Here is a 13173-nt window from a genome sequence, read left to right on the forward strand (position 1 = left end):
AGATCAATAAAACTAAAAGCTGGTTCTTTGAGAAGATAAATAAAATTGATAAGCCATTAGCCAGACTCATCAAGAAAAAGAGGGAGAGGACTCAAATTAATAAAATTAGAAATGAAAAAGGAGAAGTTACAACAGACACTGCAGAAATACAAAGCATCCTAAGAGACTACTATAAGCAACTCTATGCCAATAAAATGGACAACCTGGAAGAAATGGACAAATTCTTAGAAAGGTATAACCTTCCAAGACTGAACCAGGAAGAAACAGAAAATATGAACAGACCAATCAAAAGTACTGAAATTGAAACGGTGATTAAAAATCTTCCAACAAACGGAAGTCCAGGACCAGATGGCTTCACAGGTGAATTCTACCAAACATTTAGAGAAGAGCTAACACCCATCCTTCTCAAACTCTTCCAAAAAATTGCAGAGGAAGGAACACTCCCAAACTCATTCTATGAGGCCACCATCACCCTGATACCAAAACCAGACAAAGATACTACAAAAAAAGAAAATTACAGACCAATATCACTGATGAATAGAGATGCAAAAATCCTCAACAAAATACTAGCAAACAGAATCCAACAACACATTAAACGGATCATACACCACGATCAAGTGGGATTTATCCCAGGGATGCAAGGATTCTTCAATATATGCAAATCAATCAATGTGATACACCATATTAACAAATTCAAGAATAAAAATCATATAATCATCTCAACAGATGCAGAAAAAGCTTTTGACAAAATTCAACACCGATTTATGATAAAAACTCTCCAGAAAGTGGGCATAGAGGGAACCTACCTCAACATAATAAAGGCCATATACGACAAACCCACAGCAAACACCATTGTCAACGGTGAAAAACTGAAAGCATTTCCTCTAAGATCAGGAACAAGACAAGGATGTCCACTCTCACCACTATTATTCAACATAGTTTTAGAAGTCCTAGCCACGGCAATCAGAGAAGAAAAAGAAATAAAAGGAATACAAACTGGAAAAGAAGAAGTAAAACTGTCACTGTTTGCGGATGACATGATACTATACATAGAGAATCCTAAAAATGCCACCAGAAAACTACTAGAGTTGATCAATGAATTTGGTAAAGTTGCAGGATACAAAATTAATGCACAGAAATCTCTTGCATTCCTATACACTAACGATGAAAAATCTGAAAGAGAAATTATGGAAGCACTCCCATTTACCATTGCAACAAAAAGAATAAAATATCTAGGAATAAATCTACCTAGGGAGACAAAAGACCTGTATGCAGAAAACTATAAGACACTGTTGAAAGAAATTAAAGATGATACCAACAGATGCAGAGATATACCATGTTCTTGGATTGGAAGAATCAACATTGTGAAAATGAGTATACTACCCAAAGCAATCTACAGATTCAATGCAATCCCTATCAAATTACCAATGGCATTTTTTATGGAACTAAAACAAATCGTCTTAAAATCTGTATGGAGACACAAAAGATCCCGAATAGCCAAAGCAGTCTTGAGGGAAAAAAACAGAGCTGGAGGAATCAGACTCCCTGACTTCAGACTATACTACAAAGCTACAGTAATCAAGACAATATGGTACTGGCACAAAAACAGAAACATAGATCAATGGAACAAGATAGAAAGCCCAGAGATAAACCCACACACCTATGGTCAACTAATCTACGACAAAGGAGGCAAAGATACACAATGGAGAAAAGACAGTCTCTTCAATAAGTGGTGCTAGGAAAACTGGACAGCTACATTTAAAAGAATGAAATTAGAACACTCCCTAACACCATACACAAAAATAAACTCAAAATGGATTAAAGACCTAAATGTAAGACCGGACATTATAAAACTCTTAGAGGAAAACATAGGAAGAACACTCTTTGACATAAATCACAGCAAGATCTTTTTTGATCCACCTCCTAGAGTAATGGAAATAAAAACAAAAATAAACAAATGGGACTTAATGAAACTTCAAAGCTTTTGCACATCAAAGGAAACCATAAACAAGACGAAAAGACAACCCTCAGAATGGGAGAGAATATTTGCAAACCAATCAACGGACAAAGGATTAATCTCCAAAATATATAAACAGCTCATGCAGCTCAATATTAAAGAAACAAACAACCCAATCCAAAAATGGGCAGAAGACCTAAATAGACATTTCTCCAAAGAAGACATACAGATGGCCAAGAAGCACATGAAAAGATGCTCAACATCACTAATTATTAGAGAAATGCAAATCAAAACTACAATGAGGTATCACCTCACACCAGTTAGAATGGGCATCATCAGAAAATCTACAAACAACAAATGCTGGAGAGGGTGTGGAGAAAAGGGAACCCTCTTGCACTGTTGGTGGGAATGTAAATTGATACAGCCACTATGGAGAACAATATGGAGGTTCCTTAAAAAACTAAAACTAGAATTACCATATGATCCAGCAATCCCACTACTGGGCATATACCCAGAGAAAACTGTAATTCAAAAAGACACATGCACCCCAATGTTCATTGCAGCACTGTTTACAATAGCCGGGTCACGGAAGCAACCTAAATGCCCATCGACAGACAAATGGATAAAGAAGATGTGGTACATATATACAATGGAATATTACTCAGCCATAAAAAGGAACGGAATTGGGTCATTTGTTGAGACGTGGATGGATCTAGAGACTGTCATACAGAGTGAAGTAAGTCAGAAAGAGAAAAACAAATATCGTATATTAACGCATGTATGTGGAACCTAGAAAAATGGTACAGATGAACCGGTTTGCAGGGCAGAAGTTGAGACACAGATGTAGAGAACAAATGTATGGACACCAAGGGGGGAAAATCGCGGTGGGGTGGGGATGGTGGTGTGCTGAATTGGGAGATTGGGATTGACATGTATACAATGATATGTATAAAATTGATGACTGATTAAAAAAAAAAAATACCATCTCCCAAGCTTGGAAGTACAAGCTTGGAATGCACACAATTCACCAAAGTCCACCTTGCTTCAACTGAAGATGGGTCTTTGCCATCAATTCTCAATAAAGAAATCTTAGGGCAGTTCAGGGAAACAAGGAGAAGACAAGTCTTGAGGTCAGACTTTCTCCATAGGAGGGAGCCCAAGGATGGCATTCTAGTTGGAAGGAGAAAGTAGGAAACTTGTCTTGGTTGTGATGACATAGCAAGCGATCATACTGCTGCTTAGATCAGTGGTTTATTTGAGGGAGCTGATGGAAATTATGTGGGGACACCAATGCCTGTCCAATTTTTGTTGCTGCTGTGAAAGTGAGATTCTGCATTCAGGGAGATGATGTGTCTGAAACTCATCGTTTGCTCTCAGGTAGAAGAGTTGAGTAAAAAGAACAAGAAGTGGAATTTGTTTTTATTAAGTAAGCATCACTGCTGTGCTAGACAGCTTGCCAGTTGTTTTTTATACATTGTTTCATGTAAATCTTATAAAAGCACTATTATATTGATATGTGTTATCTATGTTCCTTTAAAAGATGAGGAAATTAAGACTAATTAACTCACCCAAGGTTAATCCACAAGCAAAGTGGCAGAGGCAAGATTGAATCCACACCGATTTTAAAGCTTTTGATCTTTCCACATCAGTTTCAAGCAATACTTCAATGGATAAATTACAGAGTGGAAATGAATTTGAGATGGTCTGAAAGTTTCAAGCATGATGTTATCTGGGGTAGGACCAGGGAGATGCCTGGTAATCACCTGCACAGAGGAAGGTAGAGTTTAATTATGTTAATTCCTCAAATCTAGAAAAGTAAACTTAAATTCAGAAAATACAAACTTCTGGGATTATTAAAAACAAAATCCAACCATCTTTCTAATTTTATATATGAACAGTTTTACTGTGAACTCTGAGTTTTCCTCTTTTAAAGACAATGTTGGTAATTAAAAAATATATATACATTATTTTTTTCTTCCATCATTCCTCTCTTTTAAGAACATAAAAAAGGTCACTTCCACACAGCATTTTAATCAGATATGCCTTTCTTTTCAATGAATTATATTCCTAAGTGGAAATAATCAAACCAGATAGACTGTTAATAACCTATGCAATGTTTTTCAAAGTGCATATTTTGTGGAAAATAAATATTTTAGAACAAGACTGAGAGATTAATTTTTTCTCAATAAAATGAATTTCAAATTATCTAATTTTATGTCAGCTTAATGTAAGTATTTTAATAGAGAAACTATAAACGTGTTTATAATATAAGCCACCTTATGATGAATTGAAATGCATCTGTAAAATGAAAAAAATACACATACCAATTGAATCAGGCATCAAATATCAATAAAGACTGTCCCCTGACCACCCACATGCTAAGTAGAGTAGGATACAAATGAGGTGAGACACTCAAGGATATATAATACAAAATCGTATATATTCAAGCAATAAGTTTTGTATGTTCACATTTTAATGGTGGGAGTATGGTTTATTAAGCTGTGCCTTAGTACAGGCGCTGGGGCTTGCCCATGGCGCTCTTAATGTACAAAGCCCCGCCATTCTGCCAAGTTTTCTTGAGCAACGACACCAGGAAGTTGACAGCTAAGTGGATGTTCTACACAAGCTCATCATCTGTCATCTTCAGGTGGCCAACAGCCACTGCCAGACACAGCACCTTCTTCATCTGGAACTTGATCGTGGACTTCACTTCATCAACTTTGGCCACCATGTTCTCATTGTGGGTCAGCAAGGAAGGGAACTTGCCAGCCTTATTCAGATCTGGGCCCAGGATTTGTGGGATCTGCTTGATCAGAGACTATGAAGCCAAAAAGGCATCATACTTCTTGGCCAGCTTCTTGACCAGTTTCTTATTCTTGTTGAGTTTCTTCAGAGCCTCTATGTCCATGTGGTGGATATCCACAGTCTTGACCTCATCACAATGCTGCTGGTCCCCCAGAACCCATACGGAGAACTTGGGGAGGGGAGTGGACTTAAGCCTGGCAGTGCCCGAGAAGCGTTTGTCCTTCTGAGGGTCATAGTTCTTCAGGCCGATCTGAAGCTTAACCATCTCCAAAAACTTCTGGCGCTTGCGCTGGTCACCATGCAGGACTTCCCACACCGCCTCCGTAGAGGGTGTCTTGGGAGACTTTGCAGTTCATAGTGCCTTGCGCCGCAATAACCGGAAAAGAGGGAGGGAGCAAACTTTTAAATGAAGCAACATTACATCCTAAGAGGAAGCCAAAATATTAATTTTTAAATTCATTTTAGTAATTTTCCTTATGTGGATTTGCATTCTTATCTAGGGCTTCTCAATCAGTATTAATTAAAAATTGTAATAACTAATATTTATTGAGCACTTACATATCAGGCACTAACCTTAGCACTTTATATACATTATTATCTCATTTAATTCTAAAAATGCTCTTAAGTAAATAAATTACTTTCCCCACATTAATGGTGAGGAAACTGAGACTTCTGAAAATACAATGATCTAAGATATCCAAAATTAACCATCCAGTACAAAGACATAGAAATGCTAGAAAAAATAAAATAAACATGATTTTTAAAGTATGACTGAGAAGGAAGGACGGGAGGGAGGAAAAATTCCATCCATCCTAGGTGCCCAAAATGAAGAGGTAAGGTAGGGTGGAGCTTTAATTGCCTTGGAGAAAAATTGGTCCCAGTAACCTAAAGGGTTACTGGGACCAATATTCATGCAGTTTTTAATTTTAATATTAAAAATATTTAATATTCATTCAGGAAAAAAGAAATGAGGATTTGGGTGTGCATGAGGAACTAAGAATCCTTAGATAAAGCCAAGACCCTCAAATGGCAGCTCTTTCTGGTAAGAGATGAACTAGAAAATTAATATGTTTACCAGGACAAGGTGAGAAAGGAGCTTGTCTATCTCTTTTCAGCTTTAAGTTGGAGGAAAAACCCTTCCCCCTAAATTCAAAATTTCAGGCCTGTGCCTCTCATAAACTTGGGGATAAAATGAATATAATATGCATGATTTAGGAAACCTCAAATTGAGAAGTTAACACAATGACTGAGCTATGATTGGTGATCTCTCTGAAGCAACTGTAGAAGCAAAAGCAAAAAAAGCCTCAATAAAGATAATCTCACAACAAAATATGTGAGAAAACAATCCACATTGAGCAAGAGTCCACATCCAAGAACTTGAAATAAAACAACATTATGAAAGAGAATATGGAAAAAGGAATAAAGCCATCAAAAAGAAGGTACTATGAAAAAGAATAAATTGATTAAGGAGGAAAATAAAACTATACAACTTTTTTTTTTTAATGTTAGTACTTTCAGAAATAAAAAATTAAACTCTTTAAAGTGAAAACTCAAGAAATGGGTTGAATGAAAGATTAAACCAGTTGAATAAAAGAATTAATGAACTGGAAGACAGATGAGGAATGAAGCACAAAGAGCTAAAAACTGGGAAAATGCAGAGACATGGAATATAAAATAAAAAACTCCAACATATCTCTGATGAGAGTTCCATAAGAAGGGAGAGGGTAGTATAGGAGAAAGGCAATATTCAAGAGATTATGGCTACTGAAATAGTGCAACCACTTTGGAAAACAGTTTGGCAATTCTTCAGAAAGTTAAACATAGTTACCATATGTCTGCACAAAAACTTGTACATGGATATCCATAGCAGTATTATTCATTATAGCCAAAAAGTGGAAACAACTCAAATGCCATCAACTGATGAATGAACAAAATGTGTTATATCCATACATGGGAATATTATTTTTCCACAAAAAGGAATGAAGTTCTGATACATGCTATAACATGGGTGAACATTTAAAACATTACGCAAAGTGAAAGAAGCCAGACACAAAATGCCACATATTATATGATTACAATTATACGATTATATGATTACAATTATAAGGAATGTCTAGAATAGGCACATAGGCAAGTCCACAGGGACAAAAAGTAAATTACCAGATGCCAGGGCAGAGAGAGAAAGGAATGGAGAGTGATTGCTAATGGATATGGGGTTTCATTTCCAGGCAATAAAAATGTTCTGGAATTAGAAAGTGGTGATGGTTGCACAACTTTGTGAACATACTAAAAATCACCGAATTGTATACACATTTTAAAAGGGTGAATTTCATGGTATGAGAATTATATCTCAACTTTTAATAACTTTAAAAATACAATAGACAAGAATTTTTCAGAATTGATGCACTCAAGACACAATGAGTCTCAAACAGGATAAATGAAATTAAAGACACAATTAGCACAGTGTAAGAAACCATAGAACACCAAAGATAAACAGAAATATCTTCAGAATAGCCAGAAAGAAACATAAGTTATTCACAAAGGAAAAATAACTAAGCTGAAAACAGACTTCTCGACAGCATAAAGAGAAGCCAGAAGAAATTGAATAATATATTCAAAAGATCAAGGAAAAGTATCTGTGAATGCAGAATTCTATAATCAGCTAAATTATGATTTTTAAATGAGAACATAGTAGAGATATTATCATTAGACAAAGACTTTGACAATATATTTCAAATAAATCCTCATTTAAAGAATTATTTAATACATATTACAAAAAAGAAGAAAAATCAAACCCAAAACTTTAAGAGAAATTCAAAAAAACAATGAGGGACAAAGAAACTGGTAAATATGTGGGTAACAGTGAAGAGGAACTGATGATACAAAACAAAAATAATACTGCTAATTTACAATCAAAATGGAACAAAAAATACATAACAATCACATGTGCAATGGAAGAGAATGACTAAAAGTGGTCTATGGTCCCTTTATTATTTGAAAGGGAGTTAGAGATACTGATTAATTTTGACATTATTAAGCCAAATATGCATGTTTAAAGTTTACATGTGTGTCAGAATGAGGAAAAATCAATCAACCAAAACCAACCCAGAACTAACATAGGTGTTAGAATTATTAGATAAGAACATTAAAAGAGTTATTATAACTGCATTTCATATATTCAAAAGGCTAGAGAAAATGTTGAACATGTTAAGTAGAGACATTAAAGGTACTAAAAAAAAACCAAATCAAACTTCTACAGATTAAAAACTGCAATATTTGAAATGAAAATTGTATTGGATGAGATTAATATCAGATTGGGCATTGCTGAAGAAATCATCAGTGAACTTGAAGACACAGCAATAGAAATTATCCAACAGTAAACAGAAAAAATACTTGAAAGAAAGAGAGAGAGTGAGAGAGTGGTCAGGAAGGAAAGAAGGAAGGAAATAATATCAATAAGTTGTGTAACAACTTCAAGTGACCTAGTATATTTGTAACTGGAATTTCTAAAAAAGGGAGAGATAGAAAAAATATTTGAAGAAATACTGGCTAAAAAATTTCCAGATTTGATGAAAACTATAAACCCACAAATCCAAGAACTTCAACAAACCCTAAGCATATAAATATAAACTACACCGAGGCAGATTATAATAAATTACTCAAAGTCAGTGATAAAGAGACAATCTTAAAAGCAGCTAGAGAAAAAAGTCACATTACTTAGAGGATGAAGACAAAAATAACTGCAGATTTTCTCATCAGAGCAAATGTAATCAAGAAGCTGGCAGTAAAACATCTATAAAGTACTGAAAGAAAAAACTATCAAACTACTGTTCTATAAACAGGGAAAATATCTTTCAGAAATGAAGGTGAACATTCATAATAGCCAAAAGGTGGAAACAATCCAAATGTCCACCAATGGATGAATAAACAAGATATAGTGTATCCATACAATGGACTATTACTCTGCCATGAAAAGAAATAACGTACTAATACATGCTGCATTATAGATGAACCTTGAAAATACTATGCTAAGTGAAAAAAGCCAGTTACAAAAGACTACATACTACATGATCCCATTCATATTAAAGTCTAGAATAAGGAAATCTATAGAGACAGAAAAGTGTTGTGGTTACTTAAGGCTTGGGGAGGGGGAAACAGAGGGCTGGGGAGTGACAGCTAAAGAATACCAGGTTTGGTGAGTCCCTGGTGGTCTAGTGGTTAGGCTTCTGCGCTTTCACTGCCATGGCCCAGGTTCAGTCCCTGGTCAGGGAACTGAGATTCCACAAGCTGTGCAGTGCAGCCAAAAAAGGAAAAAAAAAAAAAAAGAATATCAGGGTTCTTCTTCAGGTGATGAAAATACTATAAAATTGACTGTGGTAATAGTTGCACATAATTGTGAAGATACTAAAAACTGTTGAACTGTACACTTTTTTTTTTTTTAAGATTTAATTTTATTTATTTTCGGCTGCATTGGGTCTTCATTGCTGCGTGCAGGTTTTTCTCTAGTTGCGGCGAGCAGGGGCTATTCTTCATTGTGGTGCACAGCCTTCTCATTGCAGTCGCTTCTCTTGCTGTGGAGCACAGGCTCTAGGTGCATGGGTTTCAGTAGTTGCAGCACGTGGGCTCAGTAGTTGTGGCTCGCGGGCCCTAGAGCACAGGCTCAGTAGTTGTGGCGCACAGGCTCAGTAGTTGTGGCACACAGGCTTAGTTGCTCCGCAGCAGGTGGGATCTTCCCGGACCAGGGATCGAACCCATGTCCCCTGCATTGGCAGGCAGATTCTTAATCACTGTGCTACCAGGGAAGTCCTGAATTTACACTTTAAATGCGTGAATTATGTATGTGAATTATACCTCAAAAAAGCTGTTTTTTAAAAATGAAGGTGAAATAAGGACTATTTCAAACATAGAAAATCTGAAAGAATTCATCATGAGCAGACTTGCACCACAAGAAATGTTAAAGAAATGTCCTTTAGGGAAAAGGAAAATCATACTAGATAGGAATATGGACCTACTCAACAGATAAATAAAGAGCATCAGAAATGATAACTATGTGAGTAAATATACTTTTTTTCTTATTTAAATCCCATTAAAATATAAATAAAAATAGTAACAATGTGGTATGGGGTGTATAACATGTAAAAGTGAAATGTATGACATCAGCACAAAGGCTGGGAGGGGAGCAATGGAAATATACTAATATAAGGTGCTTATACTAAATATGAGTGTAACTTGAATATAAACTGTTATAATAAAGATGAACACTATACATTCTAAATCAAACACTAAAATAAAGAGGAAATTATAGGGCTTCCCTGGTGGCGCAGTGGTTGAGAATCTGCCTGCTAATGCAGGGGACACGGGTTCGAGCCCTGGTCTGGGAAGATCCCACATGCCACGGAGCAGCTGGGCCCGTGAGCCACAATTGCTGAGCCTGCGCGTCTGGAGCCTGTGCCCCGCGACGGGAGGGGCCGCGATAGAGAAAGGCCCGCGCACCGCGATGAAGAGCGGTCCCCGCACCGCGATGAAGAGTGGCCCCCGCTTGCCGCAACTGGAGAAAGCCCTCGCACGAACCCAAGACCCAACACAGCCAAAAATAATAAATAAATAAATAAATAAATAAATAAATAAGAAAATCCTTTAAAAAAAAAAAAAAAAAGAGGAAATTATAACTAATAAGGTAATAAAAAAGATTTAATCATAAAAAACACCAATCCAAAAGAAGGCAGCAAAGGGCGAAAAGGAGAACAAAGAAAGATCAAACAAGTAGCAAGCTGGTAGATTTAAACTTAATTATTATAAATAATCACATTAAATGTAAATGGTATAAAAACTCCCAGTTAAAAGGTGTAGGTTACCAAATTGGGTAAAAAAGCAAACCTAATTATATGCCGCCTACAAAAAACCCACTTTGAATATAAAGATATAAATAGGTTAAAAGTACAAGAATAGGAAAAGTTATTCTATCCTAATACTAGTGAAAAGCTGGAGGGGTTGGGACTTCCCTGGCTGTCCAGTGGTTAAGACTCCACGCTTCCACTGCAGGAGGCACGGGTTCAACCTCTGGTTGGGGAACTAAGATCCTGCATGCCACATGGCATGGCCATTAAAAAAAAAAAAGCTGGAGGGCCTATATTAATATCAAAGTAGATTTCAGAACAAAACTATTACCGGGGTAAAGAAAATTATCTTATAAAGATAAAGGGGTCAATTCATTAAGAAGTTAGAAATCCTAAGTTTATGAACCTAGTAACTAAGCATCAGAATATATGAAGAAAAACCTGATTGAACTGCAAGAAGTAAATAAGTCTACCATTTTTATCAGAGATTTCAATGTCCTTCTATCAAAATTGATAGACTAACTAGAAAGAAAATCAGCAAATATACAGAAGACTTGAAAAACACTATCAACCTATCTGATCTAATTAACATTTATAGAATGCTCCACCCAACAACAGCAGAATACACATTGTTTTCAAGTGTACATAGAACATTTACTATGATAGAGACCATATTCTCAGCAATAAATGTCTTCATATATTTAAAAATATTCAAGTCATACAAAGTAACCACAATGGAATTAAATTAGAAATCAGTAACAAAAGGACATGTAGAAAATCTGCAACCACTGGGAGACTAAACTTCTAAATAACCCATGGGTCAAAGAAGACATCAAAAAGAAATTAGAAAGTGTTTTCAACTATATAAAATTGAAAATACAGCATATCAAAATCTGTGGGATGCTGCTAAAGCCATACTCAAAGGAAAATTTATAGCACTAAAACATCTATATTAAAAAAGAAGAAAGATTTCAAACCAATGACTTCAGCTAGGAAAAAAAAGAGCAAATTAAACCAAAAATAAGCCAAAAAGGAAGTAATAAGGATCTAAACAAATAAAAAACAATACAGAAAATCAATGAAACTAAAAGATGGTTCTTGGAGAAAATCAGTAAAATTGATAAACCTCTAGTCATATTGATCAGGAAAACTTAAGAGTATAAAGTGAATGAATTAGAAAGGTGCATATCAACCCAGAAAAACCTCACAAATGTAATGCATAATGTAGAGGGGAAAAGAGCAAGTTGCAAGAGAATACGTACAGTATGATTCTGCTTAAGTTCATAAACATGTAAAATGCGTGTGTGTTCGTGGGTGTTGTGTGTGTAATATACACAATAAAAGTATTTTTAAAAGAGCAATGTAAATACGGTTTTAAAAACTCAGGATTGTAATTATCTCTGGCAAAGATCGTAGGAGATGGTTCATTGAATGCTTCAATTGAGTTGTTGACATTTTTTTTTAACCTGTGTGTTGGTTATACAGTTGTTCACTTTATTGTTTTTTATGATGTATATGTACATTACATATATTCTTTTGTATATATAAAGTACTTCACAATAAAAATTTCAATAAAATGTATAGGTAACCAGTAAAGGAGAACTGAATATATAACTTCCAAAGCAACAGCAAGGGAAGAAAAAGAATACAGAAAACTTAAGCAAAGCAATAGAGAGCAGAAAAAGATTGAGGCAAGGAGAAGGAACAAAGAAAAGCTTAGGTAACTATAAAGCAGGAAATGAGATGATGACAATAAATATCAAAAACTGCAATTAATATAAATCAACTAAATTTGTCAGTAAAAAAACAGAAATTCATATTGAATTAATAAAACAAAACTTTGCATGTATATTTATAAGAGAAACACCTAAAACATAATAAAATATCATAGAAAGGTTTAAAGTAAAGGAGTGAAAAGTTATTCCACTGCAATTCTTACCAAAAGAAAGTTGATGTAGACTATTAATATCAGTTAAGATAGACTTTAAAGCAAATATGCATAGGCACAAAAGAGAATCTCTACATAACAACAAAAAGATAAATTCACCAGGTAGCTCTAACAATTCTGAATTTATACGCACCTAAAAACATGGCCTTAAAATACAGAAAGTAAAAATGCAGAGAAGTACTGCCAACCCTACCATTATGATATTAAATTTTAACTCACTTCTCCCAGCAATGATACAGATGTGTGTAGCTATAGACATTCTGAACAACACAATTTATATGCTTGAGCTAATGATAGAACTCTGAATTCAGTTGTTACAGGAAACACTTTCTTTTCAAGCACATACGGAACATTTAAAAATAAATAAATACCCGATACTGGATTGCAAAGCAAATTCTAATAAATACCCAAGAATCTGATGCTACTGAGATGAAGAAACTGAAATTTCACAGAGTTTAAGTAATTTTCTCCAGAACATACACTTAGGTAGTGCATGGTTGACTCCATGGTCTCTAACAATAACCACTATATTATACCATCTCTATTAAATGTTTAACTAAAAATTTAAAAATTTTATGCCCTATAATATAGTACATTTATTTTTTCTACATTATCTCTGACACACT

At 35.1% G+C, this 13173-nt stretch overlaps 1 pseudogene; it reads right to left on the bottom strand.

Annotated features, from left to right (window-relative positions):
* Positions 1 to 4463: 4463 nt before the first annotated feature.
* Positions 4464 to 5118, bottom strand: LOC103007688 (60S ribosomal protein L10a-like; annotated as a pseudogene).
* Between the last annotated feature and the right edge of the window lie 8055 nt (positions 5119 to 13173).

The sequence above is a fragment of the Balaenoptera acutorostrata genome, chromosome 1 (genome assembly GCF_949987535.1).
Source record: "Balaenoptera acutorostrata chromosome 1, mBalAcu1.1, whole genome shotgun sequence".
NCBI lineage: Eukaryota > Metazoa > Chordata > Mammalia > Artiodactyla > Balaenopteridae > Balaenoptera > Balaenoptera acutorostrata.